The following is a 12,643-nucleotide window of genomic DNA, read 5'->3' as shown; positions in this document are numbered from 1 at the left end:
ATAGTTGTGCGCCTAGAGCCATGTCATTTTGTCATAATTATCTTAGTCAAGCCATAATCTATAGAACTCAGTCAGTCATGTGACTCAGGAAATCTCAGAAATCTCATGATCTCAGTAAATTATCAGAAAGTAGTACTATTCGTCAGTCAATAGACGTCATTTATTCAGTCCATGTACAGTCAGTTAAATCATGTTCAGTCTCTTTAGATGGGAGTAGAATTTAGCACCGAGTAAACCCAAGGATGGAAACTCACCTGCCAGTTTAGGGTGTGATAGTTAGCAGTTATCCTTGTGTTCCATAACTACGTAGCCAGCGTAGGTTGAGACATCTTAACCTATCCGAATAGGGTTGATGAGGTAGCTTAACCTGTTAGTTTAGGGTTCCCACCATTCTCATTTGAGTACCTTCCAGATGAGGGTCACTCACAATTGTCCTTACCAATGGTGCGGTATTGACACCCCTCTAGTCGGGATAGAGATTAAACCCCAACATTGCTTATGCATTATTAGGGCATGTCAGTTAAACAACTACCTCCTACAGTTTTAGGCTCAGTCTCAGTAAAAGAACACAGATAGTTCTTCAGATATCAGTATACGAGGACTACCAGATACAGTTAAATTCAGTTATAGTACGGAACTCAGATAGTTCAATCAGATACAGGACTATCTGACACAGTCACCCATGCATTCAGAACTACTGTATCAATCATGATCAGGAATCAGTAAACTATGTATTAGTGTACAGATTTAGCTATCATGAATTTGCGATCTCAGTTTCTATGCATGCATGTTTGCACTCTCACGCTCATATCAGTCAGTTAGTTAGCATTGTTCATGCATGTAACCCTATTTATGTTCATCCTACCTCACTCGTATACTTAGTACTCCAGTTGTATTGACGCATTCGCTCTATGATGCTTTCTCTTTATGTTACACCATAGGTTCAGAGACACGAGTTCCAGACCAGCAGTAGCAGTCTTATTCCAGTATACAGAGTTGTAGTGAGTCCTCTTCATTCGAGGATGATATGATTTGATTTATTCATTTATTATTTCAGTAGCTATCAGTTTACGGAGTTAGTTAGAGACATGTTCCTTCAACTCCTTATTCAGACAGTGTTTAGAGGCTTTCAGATTTAGTTCAGTTTTGATTCAGACTTTAGTTATCTTGGGTATTTTTCACCCACATGGATGTTATAATTATTTCAGTTGAACTTTATGGTCTATTGTTTATGTTTTCCACATATTACATGTATTTTAAGAAATGTAGAGGTACAGATATCAGTCATGGGTTATTTTGTTGTCCCTTGGGGTCATAAGCATCGTATAGCATTCTGGTTTAGAAAATCGGGGTGTTACAGTAACTGAGATCCTAGATCACCATCACTTTCATCATCTATCTATATTATTTAGTCCTTGACCTTATTTTTAGCTATATCATCCTCTTGAATAGGAACAAGTTCTTCAATTTTTGACTCTTCACTATCATCTGGATTTATTAGCTTTCTTGACTCATCAAAGACCACATGCACACTATCTTCAACACATAAAGTTTTCTTTTTGAAAACTCTATGTGGTTTTCTTGTTGAAGAATAGCCCACAAATATGATTTCATCACTTTTTAATTCAAACTTCCCTATATCATTCTTCCCATTGTTTAGAATAAAGCATTTGAAGCTAAAAGGTCTGAAGTAGTCAAGCTTAGGTTTTCTTTTGAACACCAGCTCATAAGGGGTCTTGTTCAGGAGTGATCTAATCAAACACATATTTGTCACATAGCAACCATTGCTTACAGCTTCAGCCCAAAAGTTTATTTAGAAGTTCACTATCAATAGCATGGTCCTGGTAATATCAATAAGAGTTCTATTCTTTCTTTCAACTAATCTATTTTGCTGAGGAGTCCTCGGAGCAAAGAAGTTATGAATGATTCCATTTTTAGCACAGAATCCTACATCTTGGGATATTTTAAATTCAGTTCCATGATCAGATCTAAATTAAGCAATCTTACAATTCAACAGCATTTGAATTTGCTTGGCAAAGATAACCAATACTTCATAGGTTTTATCATTTTTTCTCAAGAACATTATCCATGTAAACATTTAGCAATCATCTACAGTCACAAATACACTTCTTTCCCCCTCTACTTTGGAGCTTAATAGGTCCACATAGATCTATATGCAGCATCTCTAGGTGTCAAGAAGTACTTACTTGCTTCTTCGACTTAAAGAAAGACCTGTTTCGTTTTTCCTTGAAACAGGCATTAAAAACCTTGTTGTTTGGAAACTTCATCTTTGGCATCCCATGGACCAGGTCCCTTGAAATCAATTTTTTCAGCAAAGAGGAACTTACATGTCCTAGCCTTCTATGCCATAAGTCACCATCTTTACTTTGAGGACTTAATCAAGTCAATTCTCCATAAGCCACAGACTCCAAATTAGCCACATACATATTTTTTATTCTCTTCTCCTTAAGGATAACTTTCCTAGATTTCAAGCTTGACAGAGCACATTCATTAGCTAAAAATTAAACCTCATTGCCTTTGTCATAGATTTGAGAAACACTTAAAAGACTATACTTGAGCCCACTCAAATAGTACATGTCTTCTATGGCTTGATCAAATAATATTCTAATTTTTCCCACACCATTAATATAACCCTATTTACCATTTCCAAAAGTGATACATTTATGTCAAAGCTTCTTTAGAGAAAGAAATCAGTTAGTCCTCCCTGTTATATGCTTTGAAAATCCACTATCCATGAATCAGTTCTGACTGCATTCCTCTCCTCCTACCGGCAAACATAGTCATTTATTAGATTTTGAAACCCACTTGAGTTGAGTTCCCAATAGGATGATAAAGATGTGATTAAATCTTTTTTGACCCATCTAGGTATAGAATTCTTCTTCATATTTTTCAAGGACATGACACCCTTAGGATAATAATTTTCTAGTTGAATGAATTAGCACTACTCATTTTAGCTTTAACCAATTACTGAGACTTTTCCTTCAAGTGTCCATCTCTTCGATAATGAGTAAATAGAGGTTTATGAACCCTATTTCTAATACCATGAACTGCTTTCCCATGATACTCAGGTGAATAGGTCTTGTACTGATATCTAATTTCTTTACCATTAATGACATTTGACCAGTAAGATTAGAAAGGATTTATGAGGATGTGGTGTATTTTAGTGATTTATTATGTTCTTCCTTTAGACGGACCAAGTTTCTTTCTAACTCTTCATTCTTATGGAGGGTAGTCATAAGGTGCTTTTGATAATTCCTTAATTTATCCTCAATCTCAATCTAAAGCTTTGAAGCTTTTTTCTTCCCTTTATCATCACAGTCATTTACTTTCTTTAGTTGACTCAATAAACTCGGATTATCAAATTTCAACGTAGCAAACTATTCTTTCATTTTAGAAATCTGGAGAGTTAAAGAAATTAATTAAAGCTCCTGATTCTCTACTTTCTCTTTTAGAGAATTTTTCTCAATAGTCAGGTCACACACAGAATCAATCAACATATTTGCTAACTTTTTTATCTTTCTAGTAAAGTAGTAATCAAAATTTTTCTTAATTTTAGAGAGATTTACCTTATTTCTTCTTTATTTTCAGTGTTTTCCATGATATAAAACAAGGAATCATAGGTAACTTCACACTCCTTCATATCCAACATGCCTTTTCAACTTCATCTAGTTCATACGAGGAATCTTCCCATACTGTTAGGGCCTGCCTTACTGCATAATCAGCTACAACCTTTTTGCTTGATTTTACAGGGACCTGGTTCCCTTTCTTTCCTTTGTTACCTCAAGTCTTAATATATTCCTAATAATCTATTTTGTGCATTGGACAGTCCTTATTGAAATGCTGAGGACTTCCATATTTATGACAAATTTCAACATTTCCACCCTTTTTGCTACTACTTCCTATTCCTTGAAACTGACCATTTTTATTCATAGCTCTAACAAATCTTTTTTCCAATTAGGCAACATCAGTGTCTTATTCTCTTGAATCAGATATTATCGCCTTTAGTGCCATAGATTTTTCCTATTTTTCTTCCTTTCTCTCATGTCCTTGTTGTTTCTCAACCTTATGAGTCTTTAGATTACCAATGAGCTCATTCATAGTGAGAGTCTTCAAGTTCATTTCTTCAGTTATCGCATCCACTTTGTATTCCAAGGACTTAGAAAGAACACTTAGAATTTTTCTCACTTGTTTATACAAAGAAATCACTTCCCTAAGCAGTGTAGATCATTTGTGATAGAAGTGAATCTTGCATGCATTTCTTGAATTATTTCACCTTCTTTCATGGTGAAGGTTTCATACTGAGTAGTCGGCATGTCATCTTTAGAATCCTTCACATCAGTTGTTCTCTCATTATCTGTCCTTGGGTAATCCAAGATTTCTTTAGCATTTTGACAAGCAAAAATCTTGTTATACTCATTAGGTCCTATGATACAGACAAGCAATTTCATTGCCTTGTAATTCGCTTCAACTTTCTTTCTATCTTTATCATCAAACTCTCTCCTATTTTTGACAATCATCCTTGTTATATCTCCTTCATTGATCTCTTTAACAAGAATATAAGGACCATCAAGTGTTATATCCATCATCTCATTGTCCTCACCTATAATAAAGTAAAATATCCTAGTTTTCCACCACCCATATTACTGCCCCTTAAATTAGGGTGGTCTAGTGGTAGATTGCCCGACTTCCAGATTAAGTGGAGCAACTATGATTAATAAATCACTCTAGGTATGAACCTTTTAGAGTGTCCTTTCTGTAATACCAATTGATGAAATGTGGGGGGTTACACCACACTCTAACGGACCAGGTCCCTTAAAGTCAGTCATAGGCAATCAAATAGTAAAGATGTAAGAAAGCTAACACTTTGAAGGAATTTAAGGAACACAAAGATTTAATGTGAAAACCTCCCTTGCTCGAGGTAGGAAAAAATACTGCTTGCCCTCAAAAGAACTCAAAAATCCACTATAGTTAACCTCTTAATTACAAACATGATTTGAACCTAACCCTAGGCTCTACCTACTTGTAATAGCTCTACTACAAGCCTATCTTAACATCTCTGCCAAGAACATACCTCAATACTAATTAACTCTAACCAATATTAAACTCAGGTTACTCTACCAAATACTCTCAAAAGAAAACAAATAAAATATTACTTTATATCATGAGCAATTCAATTACAAATCAAGACTCAACTCAAGAACACATACTCTCTCTCAGCATATAAAGAATGGAACTTGAGAAATATTACAAAATTGAGTTTTCTCCTTTTTCACATTTTGAATATCCAGGATTGTGAAAACTCACTCATTGAGAAGCATTCTTTTCCTTTAATAGTGGAATAATGAATAGGGTATAAATTCTATTTTGCCAAGTGTCTTGACTGATACACATCTCACCTGCATAGTTTGTTATACTAGACGACAAAACTATGTTGGTCATGTGATGGATATATATTTCCATGAAAACCTAGGACCTGGTCCCTTGTTGTTATTTGATCATAATCAATACACGATATAGCATTTCCCTTAGGAGTAAGCCGCATTCTTCTTACTGTGGACCACTTCTTTCAACTTAAGAAAAATAGGATCACTATCTTTGTTTCCTTTTACCTCATTAATCAATGAAGATTTTGAACCTTTCTGAACAAAAATATTACCTTTCACTAAATCAACCAATCGAACTCCCAGGCTAAAAAGTCAATGAACCTTGTGAACTAATTCTTTCTTCACATCCTTTATATGAGTAACACTTCCCATGGACAACCTATTCAGATCGTCAGCCATAATAGTGGCTTTACTTGAATGGTACAAGACATTCAAATCATAATCCTTCAATAACTCTAGCCATATCCTCTAACAAAGATATAGATCTTTCTAGTTGAACACATACTAAAGGCTCTTTTGATCTATGAACATATCAATATGAACCCCATAAAGATAATGCCTCTAAATATTTAAGGCAACAACCACTGATGCAAACCAAAGATCATGAGTTGAGCAATTCTTTTTATGGCTCTTGAGTTATCTAGAGGAATATGTTATAAACTATCCATGATTCATCAACAAAAACCAAGGACAACTTTGGAAGCATCATAATAAAATACAAACTAATACAAACCCTCTAGTAGAGTGAAAACTATCACAAAAAGGAGTAGAGTCTTCAACTCCTAAAAACTCTTCTTGTAAAAATTAGACAACTAAAACTTGAGTTTTTTTATGTCAATTTGGACATAGAAGGGGAAATATAAGAAAATAATTTAACAAACCATCTGTAGTAATCAGCTCAACCCAAGAAACTTCTGATATCTGATTTAGTGATGAGCCTAGAACAATTCCTAACTGCTTCGGTTTTTTAAGAATCAACCTGAATAAACTTACATGAAATGATATGACAAAATAATGCAACTAAAGGATCAACCTAAGTGCCTTCATGGGAAATGATATATGACCAAGGAATGCTACTGATTTCAACCATAATTCATACTTACGGAACATAACAAATAACTATAGATCTTTTAGAGTTTCCAAGATATTCTCAACGGCTCTACATGTTCATCCTCCATTCAAGAATAAATTAGGATATCATTAGTAAAGACAATGTTTAAAATATCCAAGTACTACTTGAACGATTCCAAAAAACATTACAACAAATTTCAAGTGACCATATTGAGTTCTAAAGGGTTTCTTTAGAATGTTACATTCCTTGACTCAAAGCTACTGATAGATAGATTTGAGATCTATCTTAGAGAAAAAATTATCACCCTAAAGTTTGTTGAGTAAATCATTAATCCTGGGGAAAAGATACTTATTATTCACTATGACTTTGTTCAACTGATTGTAGTCGATGCACATTCTGAGAGATTCATCCTTTTTACGCACAAAGGGAATTAGAGCACCCTATGAAGAGATGTTATTGCTGATAAAACTTTTGTATGGAGGTATTTTAGTTGCTCCTTCAATTACTTAATCTCATATTGATCCATTCTGTAGGGTGGAACTGAAATGGGTTTGGAATTTAAAAGGATATCTATTTTGAAATCAATTTCTCACTCGGTGGAACTCCAAGTAGATCCTTGGGAAACACTTTTGGAAATCCATTAACCATTGGAACTGACTTAAGAGTTAGAGTTTTAGAATTTTAATCCTTAACCAATACAATATGATAGATAAACCCTTAAGAAATCAATTTTTCAGCCTTAAGGTAGGAGACAAACTGACGTATAAGCACTGAGGTACTACCTTTCGACTCTACAACTGGCATATTTAGAAATAGAAATTGGAAAACTATGTTCTACCATGAATGGAGATATATAAAGTCTGGATCCAATCCAATCCTAGAATAACATCAAAATTAGTCATGTCTAACTCTAAAAGATCAACTGAGGTGATTTTATGAAAAACAGTGGCAGGGTGATTGTTTATACCCATATAGCGACAACTGAATCACCCGCCGGAGTAGAGATTGAGAAAGGTTTTGAAAGGGTTTCAAAACTAACACCAAAGTCTACTTATACATACATCATCACAAAATAAAGTGTGGTTCTAGGATCTAAAATACATATACATTAATATGGAAGACCTATAATATACTAGTGACTATATCTAGAGAACCTTTCTGATCCTGTCAAGTATGAAGGGCATAAACCCTATTTTGATGTTAGTCGCCAGCTGCACTGGATTAAAAACCCTAATAATTTGGGAGACCTACCATAAATACTGATGAATTACCCTAATGTGCCTAATAAGTCACTTCTCTTGGCTGATGGGGATTTTTAAAGTTTTGTGGTGTAGCTTTCCACAACAAAAACACCCATACATTCCTATCAAACATTCTCCTAGATGTTATTTCCCATATTTATTATATGTTTGGAAAGTACATCAAGTGGAAGCACTAAAATGAGACTTAGAACCTAGCACTCTACCTTTCTGATTTTGCTTGGGCCTAGGGGATGGCACACTAGTAGATGATGATATCGAGGCCTAATATCTCTACCAAAACTAAGAGCGATTTCCACTACTCAACTTCTAGTAAGAATAATCAAAGTTCCTTATTATAACTCTCTTGTTCATATTCTACCTTTCCTTCTCCTTAATTTTATCTTCCTCATGCTACTGAGCATGAACCATCAATTGGGAGATGTCCATATCCTTGGAAAATATTGCACAACTACACTAATTCATCACATCTTCAGAAAAAACCCTATACAAAAATACTCATATGAGCCCTAGAATCAGAAACCATTTTTGGTGTATACTTATAAAGTTGAGTACTTGAGAGAATAATCTTTCACACTCATATTGCCTTACTTCAAATTAATAAAATCCTAAACTTTGTCTATCCTTAAATCAAGTAGGAAAAAACTATTAAGAAAGGCAGCAACAAACTATTCCTATTTCACTGACCCACATCTATATCTATATCTTTCTTTTATGACTTAAGCCAAGTGTGAGCTAATCCTTTCAATAGATAAGCAGCCAAGTTAGAACTTTCAACTGAGATGACACCTATAATCTTAGTTACCTTTTGGAAACAACCTACTAATTATCCTGAGTAGTTGTGGCCTGAACTAATACCATTAAGGTACCTTCAACTCTTTATGAGAGACTTTTTTATTTAAAGGGTCTATGGGGAAAGGTGGTTCTTGAAGGTTTTGATTTCTATTTCTCCATCTGTTGGCTTTTCTAGAAGGCCTTTATTTTGTAAATTCGTAGAGAATGAATTAGAAGAATATTGTAGTAGATTTCACACTCTATAACGTGAAATAAACATGAAAGAAGTGAAACTTTTCCAAAAATATTTCATAGCCTCTCGCTCATAAGTGTGGTTTGTTCTATACCCATGAACAAAACTTAAAGAAGATTTTAGACACCCAAGGATACCCTAAACCTGATGCTCTAATACCAAGTTTTTCTTGACCTGAGACTACCCTTAGTCATAACGTGGTGCTTAGAGTCATAAGTTGTCACGACCCAAGGCTACCTCCTGGTAGTGGCACCGGTGCTTACAGCTACAAGTAACCACAAGCTAACTAATGAGCTAGTATCTACTATGAGCATTGAGTAAAATAATAATACAACATATATGCAGAAGATAAACTGATAAGATACTGTAAATCTAAATACTAAAATACGTAGTAATGACATGTCTAAAATATCTAATAAAAAACTAAAAACTAAATTATTTATCTAAAATAATTGATAAAAACTGAAAAAACTGATGAACTCTCTAACTGATTGTCCGAAAGCCTCTAAACATTATGAGGAGTTGATGGGACAAACCCCCAAAAAACTCCGACTGACAGAACATAAGGAAATACTGAGAAAATATATCATGTCCTCAATGAATGAGGAATCACTACTACTGCTGCTGGGCAATGCTAAGCTATCTAAGAATGGTTTGGAAACTAAGAGTCTGAACCTATTTTATAAGACAACATAGAACAAAGAAAGTATGGGATCAGTACTTTAAATGTATGGGTATATGAGATAAGGAATGACTATAATGCATAAGATAACTGAGCATGAATGCATGAACATGTAATATCTGAGAATGCAAGACCAAGAACAAACATATTTGAAAGATAATCTGTAATCTGAAAGACTATATTCTTTATAATTGAATAACTAAATATCTGTATGCTTTGGTCAACAAAACCTGAGCTGAGATATACTAAATATTGGTTGAGACTGTGGGAGCTAACATGTAACTGACATTCCCCAATCTTAGCTAATCGAGGTCTAACCTGTAACCCCAATTAAAAAGGTATCAGTATCGTGACACAGGTACTAACACTGGCTATGTGGATCCACTAAAATAGTGTCCCGAAGGACTAAGGAGTTATCCTCTACTGGAAAGTCCTCTCATGAGATATGTGCCAACCCTCAACTAGCAGGTGGACATATCAAACCTATGCTAGCTACGTAGTTATAGAACCTAGGGACTACTACTAGAGGTCACACCCTCCATAGGAAGATAAGCCCCAACCCCTGATTTCTCTAGGTGCTAAATCCTACTTCCAGCTGAAATGAATGCACTGAACATAACAACTGACATTGCTCATCATGATCATAACAATTGAGTAAATGATAATATTCATGGTTTAACTAAAATCATTACTTGAAAGATATGAAGTCATGTAAAATACATAGGTATCAGGTGTTCATAACCCGCTAGCACTGAATACTCAAAATACACAATTAAGGCTTAGAACTGTAGTATGAAATCAAGGTTCAGAGATCCCAAAACATAGACATTTCATCAAACATGTGAGAATCATGAACTTGAACATGGGAATGTGTTAAACATAGGAACTACACATTATTATATGGATAAATTCATAAATTGGGGACTTAACATGAACTTCACTTGAATCATAACATGGGAAATTGTGGTTTAAAACATGAATTAACCTAATCTTTCATGGTATCATAAGTGAACATGAAATTGATTTCAACTACTAAATAAAGACATGAATTTAATCCATTTTGAACATATAAAACTCCATAGTAAGAGACAAATCCATACTTTAGTTGAAAAGAAGGATTTTAGGAACCATAGGTAAAAGGGACCCATGGATGAACATCCCACATACCTTAATGTTGAAGACTTGGATAAATTTATTAGTATTTAAACTAGAATTTGATGAACCCTAGTTAGTTTTATAGAGAAATAAATTGATGTTGGGTGTATTTATGCATTCTAACGTCACTATTCTAGTCTTATTAGTCTTGTTTTGAGGATGATTCTTGTGATATATGGTTTGATAATGAGATGAATATGAATATAAGCATTAAATCATGTGTTTATAATGTTCAAAGTGAATTCCAAACAAGTTTGTGCCTAAGAGATTTATTTAGAGTTTAACCAGGAAAACTAGTGTTACTAGCTTGAGCTAGGTACTTGTCTAGTTGATCCCGGTGGGTTCTGTTATGTTACAAATGTTTTTAATGTGTGATTATGGGTGGAATAAATTGTGGGTAGTAATCCAAGGTCAATTTGAGTGAGTGTACAGTTGGAACAATAAGTTGGAGACTACAATGAACTAGCCTAGCTTAGCTCTTACTTTGATTCATAGTCATAGGTATTGTGTTGTGATTATCTTTAATTTGTGGTGTGTAATTGTTTAGGAAGATTTTATAGTTGAATATGATGATATTTTGATGTTTAAAAGGATTGTAATTTATGGGAAATACTCCCTAAGTTAAGGGATGAAAGATTAGACGACCAACATTAACCAAAATTCGGAGACCAACTTCCAGAGGCTCAAGGCGATATAGAGGTGACGCCCCACCTAGAATAGGGATATGGGTAAGGTTTAGCCTTTCCTGGAGGCTGGAGCAACTCAAAATAGGGCTCATCCCCACCTGGAGTGGAGCTATAGCTAGGGCGGCACCCGTCTATTCCCGAGCTTAATAACTAAACATTTCCAACTTTAACACGGACTTGGCTTAATCCTATACTATAAATAAATGTTGTATCATGCTTTTACATATATTTGAACATATTTTTGAGAGAAAAGGGTTGAACAACTTCCTATTTAGTTTTTTATTATTTTAATTTAGTTCATACATATTTTAGTCGTTAATTACCAATTTGAGATCACGATTATGACTATGCATGGCTAAACGCCTTTTGGGGGGGTTAAAGCCAATGACATGAATACTATTATTTTGAATTAAATTCGTTTAACTTTGCTTATCATTATTAGTTGTGTTTTCATCATTGATTTAACTATTTTAAGGATTCGCAGCCCTTAGAATACATCAATTGTCTACCTTTTGATCTCGAGAGAGAAAATAAGGAATAGAACCAGGAGAGGAACAAAGTATAGTTTGTATTCCTTTATGAAATAAGGAATTCGAATTAGTATCTAGGACAGGGATGTACTTAGATGCCTTACTTGATTCGCATGTAGGATGATAACTTAAAGAACTTAAGTGGACTACTACATCCCCTCTCAATGATGCAGTTGTAAGGTTAAACTTAGGTAAAGGATTAAAGCTCGGGAGACCATGATCGCACAATTAAACCTACAATCTACAACCAAGATAAGCAATTTAACGAATGAAATTCAAGAATATAGTATGATTGTCCAAAGTGGTTTAACCCTAGGTTTTCTGCTATTGATTATTTCGAGATCTTTACTTTACACATTATTTACTTTACTTACAAAATTACAAACTCTATTTTTGGTTACACTTGCATCAACTGAATCTAAATTATGAACTAAAATAGAATTATTGTTGAATAAAGTCTCTATGGGATCGATACCTAGCTTTTATTAGGCCACTATACTACTTGATAAGAGCATATACACTTGTGTGTGTGCTTGGGCACTGTCAAGTTTTTGGCATCGTTAGCGGGGACTTACAATTGGTAACTATTTTAGTTTAGTTTTGTTATTTAGATTTCTTTGGTGTTTTTACACTTGGTCTTAGTTTTGTGATTGCAGGAAACAGGTTTTAAGGTTAGAAAGCTGTCAAGGGATAAGGATTTAGTTGAACCAAGCCCTAAATCCAAACACCACTTCCATTAATTAAGGAGAGACGCAATTTGTATCCCCCAATTTCCACAAATAGAAGAAGGCCAAGTAGCTCTTGCTTAAATGGCAGAGGAATAAGAA

The sequence above is a fragment of the Capsicum annuum genome, chromosome 6, assembly GCF_002878395.1.
Source record: "Capsicum annuum cultivar UCD-10X-F1 chromosome 6, UCD10Xv1.1, whole genome shotgun sequence".
Taxonomy (NCBI): domain Eukaryota; kingdom Viridiplantae; phylum Streptophyta; class Magnoliopsida; order Solanales; family Solanaceae; genus Capsicum; species Capsicum annuum.
This window is presented reverse-complemented; position numbering follows the sequence as displayed.